This window comes from Engystomops pustulosus, chromosome 4 (genome assembly GCF_040894005.1).
Source record: "Engystomops pustulosus chromosome 4, aEngPut4.maternal, whole genome shotgun sequence".
Lineage (NCBI taxonomy): Eukaryota > Metazoa > Chordata > Amphibia > Anura > Leptodactylidae > Engystomops > Engystomops pustulosus.
In genome coordinates this window covers 27,803,903-27,817,650 of record NC_092414.1, presented here as the reverse complement: position 1 = coordinate 27,817,650, position 13,748 = coordinate 27,803,903, and the positions used below count along the sequence as shown (strand labels likewise).

At 43.0% G+C, this 13,748-nt stretch overlaps 1 long non-coding RNA gene across 1 annotated transcript; it reads left to right on the top strand.

Moving 5' to 3' along the window:
• Positions 1-10,620: 10,620 nt before the first annotated feature.
• Positions 10,621-12,596, top strand: LOC140128916 (uncharacterized). Its single transcript, XR_011855185.1, has 3 exons — positions 10,621-10,982; positions 11,207-11,314; positions 12,168-12,596. It is a non-coding gene; the product is annotated as an uncharacterized lncRNA (long non-coding RNA).
• The last annotated feature ends 1,152 nt before the right edge of the window (positions 12,597-13,748 follow it).

Genomic DNA, 13,748 nt, shown 5'->3' with positions numbered 1-13,748 from the left:
ATATACAGGATAGGTGAAGTAGTACTGTACTGGGGTTATATATACAGGATAGGTGAAGTAGTACTGTACTGGGGTTATATATACAGGATAGGTGAAGTAGTAATGTACTGGGGTTATATATACAGGATAGGTAAAGTTGTACTGTACTGGGGTTATATATACAGGATAGGTGAAGTAGTACTGTACTGGGGTTATATATACAGGATAGGTGAAGTAGTAATGTACTGGGGTTATATATACAGGATAGGTGAAGTAGTACTGTACTGGGGTTATATATACAGGATAGGTGAAGTAGTACTGTACTGGGGTTATATATACAGGATAGGTGAAGTAGTACTGTACTGGGGTTATATATACAGGATAGGTGAAGTAGTACTGTACTGGGGTTATATATACAGGATAGGTGAAGTAGTACTGTACTGGGGTTATATATACAGGATAGGTGAAGTAGTACTGTACTGGGGTTATATATGTGCCCATATATACAGGATAGGAGTAGTAGTACTGTGCTGTGCCCATTTATACAGGATAGTTGGGATAAGCTCTATCCTGCTGCAGGATAGGAGTAGTAGTTAGGTGCTCTAGCCTGAGGTAGAATAGGAGTAGCAGTGTCGTGCACTAGCCTGGGGTAGAATAGGTGTAATAGTTAGGTGCTCTAGTCTGGTGTAGGATAGGAGTAGTAGTGCTGTATTGGTTAGAAGTAGTAGTGCTAGGAAAAGATTTATAAAGAAGACATAGACAAACAGAAAACACACACTGGGATGGCACAGACACACATATAACCCATACTTCCCTCATACATGAGGAGGACGCACGGGTCCTAATAGGTCAATAGTAATACATGTGTGTCAGGGTGTATAACCCTAGAGATAGAACAGTGCTGTTCGCTGTATTCACATCTATCTCTGTCTAAGAAACAAAGATAGGGATGAAAACTGGGAAGTGGGCCTCACAAAGTCTTGGGCCCTGGAGCCACCATCCCCTTTACTCCACAGGGTAGCTACCTCTGATGTCAACCATTGATCTTCTGAGCAACTACCATATTTACGGTAATGAGATGAGATCCGCAATGTATGTCCTGAGGATACTGACTATGGGTTAATGTTCTGATGCACTGAGGTGGATTTTACACGACCTGACAATGTTTTGGGGTCAGGTACTCAAGACACCTCCACCAAGAGAGATCTTATGGAGTCTAGGCCTCAAAACATATAAGTTCTTATGAATGATCACTGCAGATATTCTTCCGATATGAACAATGTAACACAGAGGGTTGAGAGGTGAAGCTTTTCCATGTGAAACCCGAAAATAGATGGAGATGTGACCAAATGACCATTAACCTATATCACTTCAATACTGCTGCACTACCAGACTTTACTGCTACGGGGCTGAGGTAAGATCAAGGCCTACAAACATTGTGACCCAACATCAGCAGGAAAACCAATCTTCATGAGACGCCTCATGATATTTCCAGAAAGATTATCAAATTATGGCCTTGTCATGAGTCACACTGATGTCTGGTGGCGGATAAGCTTGTTCACTAATATTATTACATTTGTTAGTTGTGGTGACCTTAATGAGGTATAATAAGATGAGTCACTACTGAGAATTATAATTCTTTGGAACTGATGAGAGAAAACTACTACAAGGATAGCCTTTACTTCAATGTGAGCCACCATTAATGTACACAGTGCAAGGATAATACACACAGTAATGGCACTGTACATTGGTAATACACACAGTGATCACAGTACAGGGCTAATACACACAGTAATGTGACTGTACAGTGGTAATACACACAGTGATGTCACAGTACAGGAATAATACACACAGTGATGTCACAGTACAGGGATAATACACACAGTGATGTGCAACACCCTCGCCGATGCAATGGCGAGTGGGTGCTTGCGAATAAGCCCCATAACATGTCAACACATCACAAAGGGGAAATTGCAGTGGTTAATCCTGCCTGGCAAGGCAGAAGTTAAATCTGTATATGATGTAAAAGTCCAGTATCCAATGATCTGTGTTACATCCTGTCTCTGTGAACTGAGAGGTAATTGGAGGAGCAGCCACCACCTGACCAAAGGGAGGTAATAAAACCCCCTGGCCAGGAATGTTCTAGAGTACACTCCGAGAGAAGTCTCTCTCAGGAGAGAGAGGAGAGCAGTCTCTCCCAGAAGGGAGAAGAGACCGGTCCTAGTCAGGCTCTCTGGGTCTGCAGGACGCAAGCAGAGAGTAGTTAGCTGAGCAGTAGCTCAGAGTCTCTAGCATACCAGACCAGTGCAGGAAGAGCCTAGCCCCTGCCTGAAGTGGAAGATAAGACTAGAGCTAGTGTAGTGAGGAAAGGGGTATCATCCTACCTTCAAGGGTGATACCTGAAGAGATCCAGGACCGAGCTGAAGCCTCCTCTAAGGACCCAGCTGCCTCCCAGCCTGCCCTATTCATCCAGGCTGGTGAACTACATCCTGTGGCTCCCTCCAAATACCCCTCCAGTACTCCACCATCTTGTTAAAGGCACGTTTGCTGCGGTTCCTGCGGTTCAAATAAAGAACTGTAAGTTGTTTTCTTCAACTTCTGTCTCCGTCTGGTCCCTGCTAATACGGCTGCCTTCATCACCGGCACCCTGTCCATCACCCAGAGACTCACACTTGGGACATTAAGGGGTTGCCCCAGGGAGATTCGCTATAGCCGCCTCTCCCTCATCTTTTCTTGCCAACACCACCCTGCTGGAGACCTGCCAGGCTGTAGGACAGCCCTCCGGTTCCCCCGTACCAAGCACCGTGACAATAGCGTGCTTAGGCCGCAACCGCCAGCCACTCCGGTACCGCGGGCCCCGGCTGTCTCCAGGCCGCACCGCAAAGGGCTAGGCCCCGGTGGGGGATGTTGCAGATGTTACAGTAGAGGGGTAATACACACAGTAATATCACTGTACAGGGATAATACACACAGTGATGTTACAGTAGAGGGGTAATACACACAGTAATATCACTGTACAGGGATAATACACACAGTGATGTCACAGTACAGGGATAATACAAACCGTAATGTCACTGTACAGTGGTAATACACACAGTGATGTCACAGAACAGTGGTAATACAGTGATGTCACAGTACAGGGATAATACACATAGTGATGTCACAGTACAGGGATAATACACACAATGATATCACAGTACAGGCATAATACACACAGTGATGTCCCAGTACAGGGATAATAAACATTGTGATGTCACAGTACAGGGATAATACACACAGTGATGTCACAGTGCAGGGATAATACACACAGTGATGTCACAGTACAGGGATAATACACACAGTGATGTCACAGTACAGGGGATAATACGCACAGTGATGTCACAGTACAGGGATAATAAACATTGTGATGTCACAGTACAGGGATAATACATACAATGATATCACAGTACAGGGACAATACACACAGTGATACCACAGTACAGGGATAATACACACAGTGATACCACAGTACAGGGATAATACGCACAGTCCTGTCACAGTACAGGGATAATACACACAGTGATGTCACAGTACAGGGACAATACACACAGTGATACCACAGTACAGGGTAATACACACAGTGATGTCACAGTACAGAGATAATACACACAGTGATGTCACAGTACAGGGATCATGCACACAGTGATATCACAGTACAGGGGTAATACACATAGTGGTGTCACAGTACAGAGATAATACACACAGTGATGTCACAGTACAGGGATCATGCACACAGTGATATCACAGTACAGGGGTAATACACATAGTGGTGTCACAGTACAGTACGGAGCTTTGCTTGGTGTAATTTTTTGCGACTTTTGATGATGCTTTGAATGCTACCATTTTGAGAAATGTACGGCCTTTTGATCACGTTTTGTAGATTTTTTAATGTTTTAATTTTCTCAATTGAACTTTGGGCGCTATTTTCCGTTACAAGATTAAACGCCGGGAATAACCGATAGACCGAACATTTTGGGACGCGGTCATACCTAACATGTTTATGATTTTTACTGTATATTTATATATTCTAGGGAAGGGGAGGGGGTGATCTAGCACTGATCGAGGGTGTTACCGGTGGGTGTTTGCTGCAATATGGAGCAAACGCCCGCCTTGTGAGCCGTGAACCCTCTCTATACACTCACTAGGTACTATTACGCCACATGTCGGTAAGGCGCTGGTACTTGGCAAAAGTGCAGCTATGGGCAGTGTCTCTTCTGCCAAAACAATAGCAGCACACCACTATTTCACCCACATCACCATTATGCATGTCTGTAAAGATTTTGTCTATTTGTTATTGTGACTATTGTATTTCGTACCGTAATTTTTTCGACTTGTTTGCAACAGTTACAACACGCCTCTTGTAGTGTATGTATGTAACTGTAGCGTTAAGCTTGTCTCTGTGTGTAACAACTGCCGAAACACTATGTACAAAACAATTTCCCCACCAGGGGATCAATAAAGTACTTTAGTATTGTTTCATACCGTAATTGCATAAATCAGGACACCTGCTGTATAGTCTTTGGGAATGCTCTGAACTTAACTAGAACCACCTATTGGGGCAGATTTATCAAGCAGTCTGAAAGTCAGAATATTTCCAATTGCCCATGGCAACCAATCACAGCTCCCCTTTAAAATATTCATGAGCACTGGTGAAATGAAAGCTGAGCTGTGATTGGTTGCCATGGGCAACTGGAAATATTCTGACTTTCAGACAGCTTGATAAATCTGCCCCATTGTGTATGTGGCTTACATCAACCCAGATGCATCGTGGACATGTTCCCAACATAGCTCCAGGAGAACACTTACTGCAGGTACCATCACAGATGACGGCTGATCACAGGGGTCCATGTAGAAGTTTGGAAAACTTGTCGATTGTAAAATTTGGAAAACCCCTTTAAACTAATTTTAGAAACAGATAATTTTAGAACTAGAATTTTAGAATCCAGATATTTGAGAGCACATTCCCCTAGATGCTGATTTACAGTATGATGTGGCATTTATCTACTATTACTGGGATATAAGTGGACAGCACCTTACAAGTAGGAGTAAAAGGATCAACTGTTATCTAGGGAACAAGTCAGGAATTTACCATCTGGGAAATGTCTCTAAGGTAGGAGTCATCTTTTAAGTACATCTCAAATAACTTTCAGATGCTTAATAGCTGATATAGCCTAATATATCAGGCATCTCTTCACCTACAAAAATATACAGTCTAATATTATACGCTTGAGACCCAAAACCTCTCACCACCCAAGAAGTTGGTCATGGGATCACAAGAGGTCAATACCTTCCACAAATGATTCCATTCCCCTGTAATTTTTCCATTTAGATATCTACATGGCCATCTCAATGGGGGAGGGGGGGGGTTCTGTTATGAAATCTACATGTCCTAAAGGGGGAAGATTCACTTAAAACATTAACCCGTTAAAAGGGGTTTTCCGTTGAAAGAAAATTCTCAAATTTCAATCCCCTAGCGATGTTTACACAATATGAACCCATTACTTTACCATTTTAAACAGTTTTAGCTCCTATCACTCCCTAGGCTGGTCAGTGCAAAATTCCAGAGTGTAGGCAGGCACTCTATAAGTAGAGTGGGGTGACAATGTGGTTAGATTATCAGGGTACAGGTGGCTACTGATGTTGTACTAACACACTGACACATAGAAAGAGATGAGACAGATCAGATGAGATGCCTATTACACAGAGGCTGACAGACTTTTACACTGTCTGCTCTTCTACATATCTGTTCTCACAGATATGTGCATGCCTCCCCCTTCCCCCGGATCACTTATCTGCCCAGAGTTTGTAACTTGCAGCTTCTCTCTTTGCTTGTAGCTTGCTGTTTGCTGGCAGGAAGTGATGAGTGTCTGTGTGCTCTGTGCTGGAATGCAGGGGGCGGGGCTAGAGTGCAGGGAGCAGAGAGACAGGAATCTCAGGAGCACGGTGTCACACAGAAATCCAAGTCGCTGGCCCGACCCTAAGTCAGAAGTTACAGGGTCGTGTCTAGGGGCAACTGAAATTGTGTTCAGCAGGAAAGATTGGACTTATATCTGTAAAATGCTGCATTTATGTTAGTAACAGTGAATTACAGATTCAGACTTGTTATCCTGAGTACATATAAGAAACTTATCTTCGTAAGAATAGCCCTTAAAACAGCCTTTTTTGAGTTTAGTTTCCATATTTGTACCCCCCACCTATCCCTAACTTTTTTATTTTTCTGTGTCTTTCATTGTGCACTTCCCTATATTCTTTTCATTGGTGCAATCACAAGGATACCAAAGGTAGATGGGTTTTATTATGCTTTAATATATTTGTTCGCCATATTCTGACACAAATAACTTTTTATGGTATCAAAGTATCTAAATTAAATATGGTATCTTTTTTGCAGACGAGATGACGTTTTCATTGCTAGTATTTTGGCCACTGTACGACCTTTTGATTCCAAATTTTATGTGTTGCAAAAAATTTACGTTAGTCAGTAATCCACGTAATAAACATGGTGCTCCCTTAGTCAATAATCCATGTTATAAGCAGGGTGCCCCTTAGTCAGTAATCCATGTAATAGGCAGGGTGCTCCCTTAGTCAATAATCCATGTAATAAGCAGGATGCCCCTTAGTCAGTAATCCATGTAATAGGCAGGGTGCCCCTTAGTCAATAATCCATGTAATAAGCAGGGTGCCCCTTAGTCAGTAATCCATGTAATAGGCAGGGTGCCCCTTAGTCAATAATCCATGTAATAAGCAGGGTGCCCCTTAGTCAGTAATCCATGTAATAGGCAGGGTGCCCCTTAGTCAATAATCGATGTAATAAGCAGGGTGCCCCTTATTCAGTAATCCATGTAATAGGCAGGGTTCCCCTTAGTCAATAATCCATGTAATAAGCAGGGTGCCCCTTAGTCAATAATCCATGTAAAAAGCAGGGTGCCCCTTAGTCAGTATTCCATGTAATAAACATGGTGCTCCCTTAGTCATTAATCTATGTAATAAGCAGGGTGCCCCTTAGTCATTAATCCATGTAATAAGCAGGGTGCCCCTTAGTCAATAATCCATGTAATAAGCAGGATGCACCTTAGTCAGTATTCCATGTAATAAGCAGGCTGCCCCTTAGTCAATAATCCATGTAATAAGCAGGGTGCTCCCTTAGTCATTAATCCATGTAATAAGCAGGGTGCCCCTTAGTCAATAATCCATGTAATAGGCAGGGTGCTCCCTTAGTCATTAATCCATGTAATAAGCAGGGTGCCCCTTAGTCAATAATCCATGTAATAAGCAGGGTGCCCCTTAGTCAATAATCCATGTAGTAAGCAGGGTGCCCCTTAGTCAATAATCCATGTAATAAACATGGTGCTCCCTTAGTCATTAATCCATGTAATAAGCAGGGCGCCCCTTAGTCAATAATCCATGTAATAAACATGGTGCTCCCTTAGTCATTAATCCATGTAATAAGCAGGGCGCCCCTTAGTCAATAATCCATGTAATAAGCAGGGTGCCCGTTAGTCAATAATCCATGTAATAAGCAGGGTGCCCCTTAGTCAGTAATCCATGTAATAAGCAGGGTGCCCGTTAGTCAATAATCCATGTAATAAGCAGGGTGCCCCTTAGTCAGTAATCCATGTAATAGGCAGGGTGCCCCTTAGTCAATAATCCATGTAATAAGCAGGGTGCCCCTTAGTCAGTAATCCATGTAATAGGCAGGGTGCCCCTTAGTCAATAATCCATGTAATAAGCAGGGTGCCCCTTATTCAGTAATCCATGTAATAGGCAGGGTTCCCCTTAGTCAATAATCCATGTAATAAGCAGGGTGCCCCTTAGTCAATAATCCATGTAAAAAGCAGGGTGCCCCTTAGTCAGTATTCCATGTAATAAGCAGGGTGCCCCTTAGTCAGTAGTCCATGTAATAGGCAAGGTGCCCCTTAGTCATTAATCCATGTAATAAGCAGGGCGCCCCTTAGTCAGTAATCCATGTAATAGGAAGGGTGCCCCTTAGTCAGTAATCCATGTAATAGGAAGGGCCCCCCCTTTGGCAGTAATTCATTAGTAACCCCCCACAGTTAATTTTTAGCCCCAATGTAGCATAGAAAAAATGTTCTCACCATCCGCGTCTTCCCCAGCATCCTTTGCATACTCGCAGCTTCAGGTGGATGACATGATGCCATCACTGTGCTCCTGAGTCTTAAAAAGACCATACAGCAGGGGTACATACCGAAAGTGGCTTATTCAGGGCAGGGCCCCACTGCACGTCGCTCCCAGAGACAGTCAACTGTAAGCTACACTCAGTGCTACACTTGGACATTGCTGCTGGTGATACCCCCTTAGGAGTAGGTTGGTGAGGGCCCTGGGGCTCGTGCCCTGTGAGCCCTCGCTAAAATCCGGCCCTATCCATGTGTATAGGTAATTTGGCACTCAGCTTTTTAAGAATGAATGGAGGACACCCATGAAGTGGTAATAGTAAGGCTGCAAACGGGGCTTGGGGCTGAAAAGAAGACAGTACAATGTTCTATATTCTCGGTGCCTACAGGACCTTTAGAAAGGTCTCTGATATTGATAATACTATTATATGTTGGCCCATTCTCCAGTATTAAAATTCCACTTTGAAAGACAAAGAATTTCCTTCTTCTATCATTTTGGACATTACTTCTGGGATTCCTTACTGCCCAACCTCACGGGCTGGGAACTATTATTACAGCCAGAACCAGGTGGCATTTAAGGATCCTCTGGTAGGTCAGTCCAACCCCAGGCTCAAGAATGTGAATATCAGCCTAATGACCTTGCAATTAGGAAAGGTGTTAAGAAACATGTTCCGATCACGGAAGGTTCTTAGAACAAATCGGCTCTTTGGGGATTTGTCAAGACAATAAAACAAACAAATTAATGCAGCGTTGGAATTTTTGAAGAATGAAAACATTTAACGAATACGGCCGACCCTTGCCAGTAGGAAAATGTGCTTCCTATGTACGGCTTGTTTATTGTCTTTCCTAAATTAGAACGAGAGTGGGAATACCTGAGGGTACGGCGCTCATCCTGCCTCCCCAGACTGAAAGCACAGGAATGAGATTTATGTTTTATCAACTTTTTGATAAACTTCAGAGAATAAACTGTGACCAAAACAAGCAGTCATATGAGGTTAAGGGAATTGTATGACGTTATCAACAGAATGGGGGATAACCAGCACAACAGTGGGGGGCCTGACTGCAGGGACCCCAAAGATAGAAGTACAGGACCCCCAAAGAATCATAGTTCTGTTATTGCAGCAGTATGTGTCCTGCCAATCAATATTGTGGGAGTGTCGGAAGTTGCTGAGCACAACGCTCAGGTATCTCTGACAAAAATATATAGTGATAGTGATAATGGTCAATAATATTTAGTGAAGTGGCTAGGCATAGCCTCGACTTGTAGCTCGACCCATTATTGACAATAGGCCCCCCTTTCTCTGGATTGTTGGTGGTCCAATTGATGCTATCTAACACTGTGGTGGGGTACAGTGTAATTGTCGGACAGCTTTGCGAGCGGTCTGATGATTACATTGTACCCCGCCGCAGTGTTTGATAGCGTTAACGGAGGTTTCCGGTAAGGTTATCCTTCTAACACTGCGGCGTTTGTTCAAGCACTAGGAGCTGCTTACTTTAGTCAGCAGCCCCTAGTGGCGAAATTTTGGGTGACAGGTCCTCTTTAAGGAAAATCTACCATCACAATCAAGCCAGGGTCACTTACACACAGATCCAGGCACCGTGACTGTGGTAATCTTCTTATATTTGTTATCCATGACCTCTTCCATTGGAAAAATCATCTTTTATAATTATGCTAATGAACGTGAAGGGCTCTGAGTGTGTTAGCAGAGCACCTCCTTGCTACAGATTCACAGGCTGTTACAATGAGCAGAACATGGCTCACCACACAAAACCCTGCTCTCTCCCTTTGCCTGTGTAATCGAGCACCATCCGGAAATGCAGGGAAGGGAATACAACGCCACATACAGATGTACAGCAAATATATATCGTATTTTTCGGACTATAAGGCGCACTAAAAATTTTTCAGAAATCAAAGGTGTGCCTTATATATGAACCGTACTTACAGACAACAGCTGCCTTGAACTGTGCACAGGTCTGCCACCTGTTGGTCATTCATTCTTATAATCAGGTGTGCCTTATATATGGACCGAGACGTTTTAGCAGGCATTTATTGATGGTGCGCCTTATAATCCGGTGCGCCTTATAGTCTGAAAAATACTGTACATGAATACAGTATATACACAACATAGATACACACACATATACAGAATATATACGTATTTGTATATAAGGGTGCACATCCTCCATTCCTTAGTGTAGGGTGGGATGATAGGGCCCCCCTGCGGCTGCTATAGTTACGCCGCTGTGTACCACACAAAACTGCCATACAAACCCTGATAAATCTCCCAAATAGTTAATAAAGTTTAGAAAAATACAGACATCTAATCTAGACTCTAGGGGTGTGTTCACACAGTCCTAGCTGCCATATGACAGATTATACATTGTTTCTCACATTGCCTGGGCAGTAAATATGTTGTTCCTCTACATATTGATGGATGGCACCCCATTTCTTGTCTTTCTTCTCCCAGGAATCACTTTGGGTGCTCAGCGCCATGGGACGTGTCATTCCTGTGCTTCTCATACAAGCCTCGGCAGAGATAAGGCACAAAAGCCACAGCCAAAACACTTAGCGAGAGGATGGGTTAAGCTTGTCAACTATTACCCATTTCCCTTCACTTGGCAGCTCAGGACATGTAAGTAAACATTCAGCTTTCCTGCTCCAGCGCAGGGTTTAGCAGACGGAGCCAAGTTTGGGATCGTTTCTTAACCCTTGGATCACGGTCTGGCTGAAGCCGCTGCCATATGAACAACTGGAGATAAATATTTGATGGATTGTCCCCCCAAAAATGCAGGGAACCTGCCAAGTGAGGTGTCTCCACCCACAAGGAAGCCACAGTAAGTCAGAGCTGTCAGATTAGGCAAGACAATTGTAAATGGGATTGTGTGACCCTTGTTGGCTCGAAAAAACCCTTATCCCCGAATATCCCTTGTAGACTTGTCATGGCAGGTCACGTCGTAGAAGATCCGGTAGATCTTAGTTGTCCAACACTTGACAGGCTATCGGTCTATGAATCACTGCAAAAGTGTAAGGCCACTAACTCTAAAACTAATCCCTACAGGGTCATGTCAGCCCTCCGGGTCCAGGATCCAGTTATAATTCGGGTCCGGAAGGGATAACAGAAACCTACTGCAACTAAATCCAAGCGTCCAGCAGAAGACATCTGGAGGTGACATGACTTGATATATAAGCATTAAGATCTTATTGATCTCATTGTATCTACAACAAAGATAGCAAATCTATTCAAACTGGAAGTGCCTACATGGTCAGACAGAAGATTCTCTGGTGGGACTAAGGCTCTGACCCACAAATCTAGGCACAGTAGTCTTTAGCTTACAGGGGTTGCCCACTCTTTTACATAAGTTGTATAAGGACCTTTACTGCCTTGTGTATACTACCTGAATCAAATGATTTAGCAGTTCTGATACTTACTATTGTGCTCTGTGCAGACTCTCCCTGATTCTTTGTTTACACACCTAAGCTCTGATCAATAGGAGGAGCTGTAGAAGGAGATTATGACTTATTCTACTCCCCCCCCCCCACTTCCCTCTTTTGTCTCTGTCAGTGAGAGACACACAGTGGGAGATGCCATGAGGACAGCATAGAGTAGAGAGAGAGGAAGAAAACTGTGTATATATGCAGAGGGCAGTATGTTGAGAATAGGGAAAGGAGGCAAAGAACCTGTGTCTTTGCATCCGTTCCCTATTCTCAACATACTGCCCCCTGCATATATACACATACATGCAGAGACATGTCTAAGAGAGCCCATGTCTAAGAGACTAATTTCCTCGGCCTTCTTACAGATACATGCTACATGTCCTACAAAAATTGGGAAGAGGGTTAAAGTTATTGTTGTATAGCACCCCATTGTCACTGTTACTGTATGTTGTATCATTCTGGGCACTGTTGGCAGCTTTCAATACAATGTTAGGGAGACATTTAATTTAAGGAAGTGGAACTCCGCATTGTTTTCAAATTTGCAAATTTAAGTCATTTCACGGGATTTTTCTTTGTATCCACAGATACTTCCACCTACCATGTCTGAGATGCATGTGGTTCCAGACCAGCAGTCCGCGGCTGATGCTTTCTGTGTGTGTACTGTATAGTGTTTCTTTGGTTAATGTTATTGTTGCCATGGGATATGACACGGAGTTGTCCAGGACAGGGAGGACATCGGCCGTGTCATATCCTAGTACAAAGGAAATAGACATGTCTGTCCGGTTATATAAATAATTCGCTGAAAATCAGAGACATATTATTTCATTGCCAGCTCCATACCCAAGTAGGAAGGGGTCAAAAGATCTACAGTTCTGAATACTGAAAGTTACAATGCGCTCCCTTTAATGCAAATTAATTAACTGTATTGATCATTTTTTTAATTATAATGTACTGATTAGTTGTATATCAGAATATTCCACTACTCAGTAAATGAAATCTAATATCAAAATCCATCATGATAAACAAGGGACACTTATGTGACGGTGGTAATCTAATTACATTTGTTATCAATGGCTTCCTTCCTTCTAAAAATCTACTTTTAAAATTATGCTAATGAGTGGGTGTTACTAGAGCTCCCTGTGCTGTAGCATCACAGGCTGTTACACTGTCTCACCCTCCATCTATTCTCCCTCAGAACCTCCCCCTTCCTCTGCCTAATATATTCTCATTGCAGCAGAGGAAATTCAGGACACAGTGGAAGGAGAGGAAAAGCTCTTGCACAGTGTAACATTCTGTGAATCTGCAGCAACCTAGGAGCCCTTCAGACTCATTGGCATAATTTTAAAAGTTGATTTCAGAAGGAAGGAGACCATGGATAACAAATATAAGAAGATTGTAACAGTCACGGTGCCTTGATCTATGATTAATGTCCCTGGTTTATCATGATGGACTTTGATAGTAGATTTCGTTAAAGCTCCTTACTCCAGGGACTCTTTAGATGATATGTTACTGATAGATTTACTATTTTGGTTATACCCTTATATACACATTGGGAACTTTAATAACATATGGGCGATGTAAAACACACAACATTTCATCTTTAGATCATAGTGCACTGTAGGTCCAAAGTCCTCATAGTGTACGAGTCCAATGTATTGAGGAGAGCACTTGTCCCCCCACACCAGGGGTTGATGGGTTACCGGTGGAGGAAGCACTCTCCTGATAAATTCACTGGACTCATAAGCTATGTTCCCGTCTAGCAGTCCTAGTAGCCTTACATAAAGAATATACTTGTTAATACATTCATGCATTCCTCAAGTGTAATCTATATTTTTGTTTCTCTCATATATTTATTCATCGTATCCCGTAGATGGGAAGTAGACAATCGCTCACAGTCTTATAGTAGCAGTAGGAAATGTGTAATAATTCTTGCGTTACTATAAAAGTATTTATCCAAAATGACTCTATATATAAGGCGTATGCTTCGCAAGGCGCGCAGGGAGAGGATCCTTCTCTATTTAGTCTGGAAGGATGAAAGGTTTATTCTCCGATGGAAGGCAGATCTTACAGTGACCCGCTCATAATTCTAAGACTCCTTTCACACGTGGATTTGTGGCCTGGTTTCGGATGAGTGGAGGAGAGTGTAAGCAGCGCTCGCCTCTCCA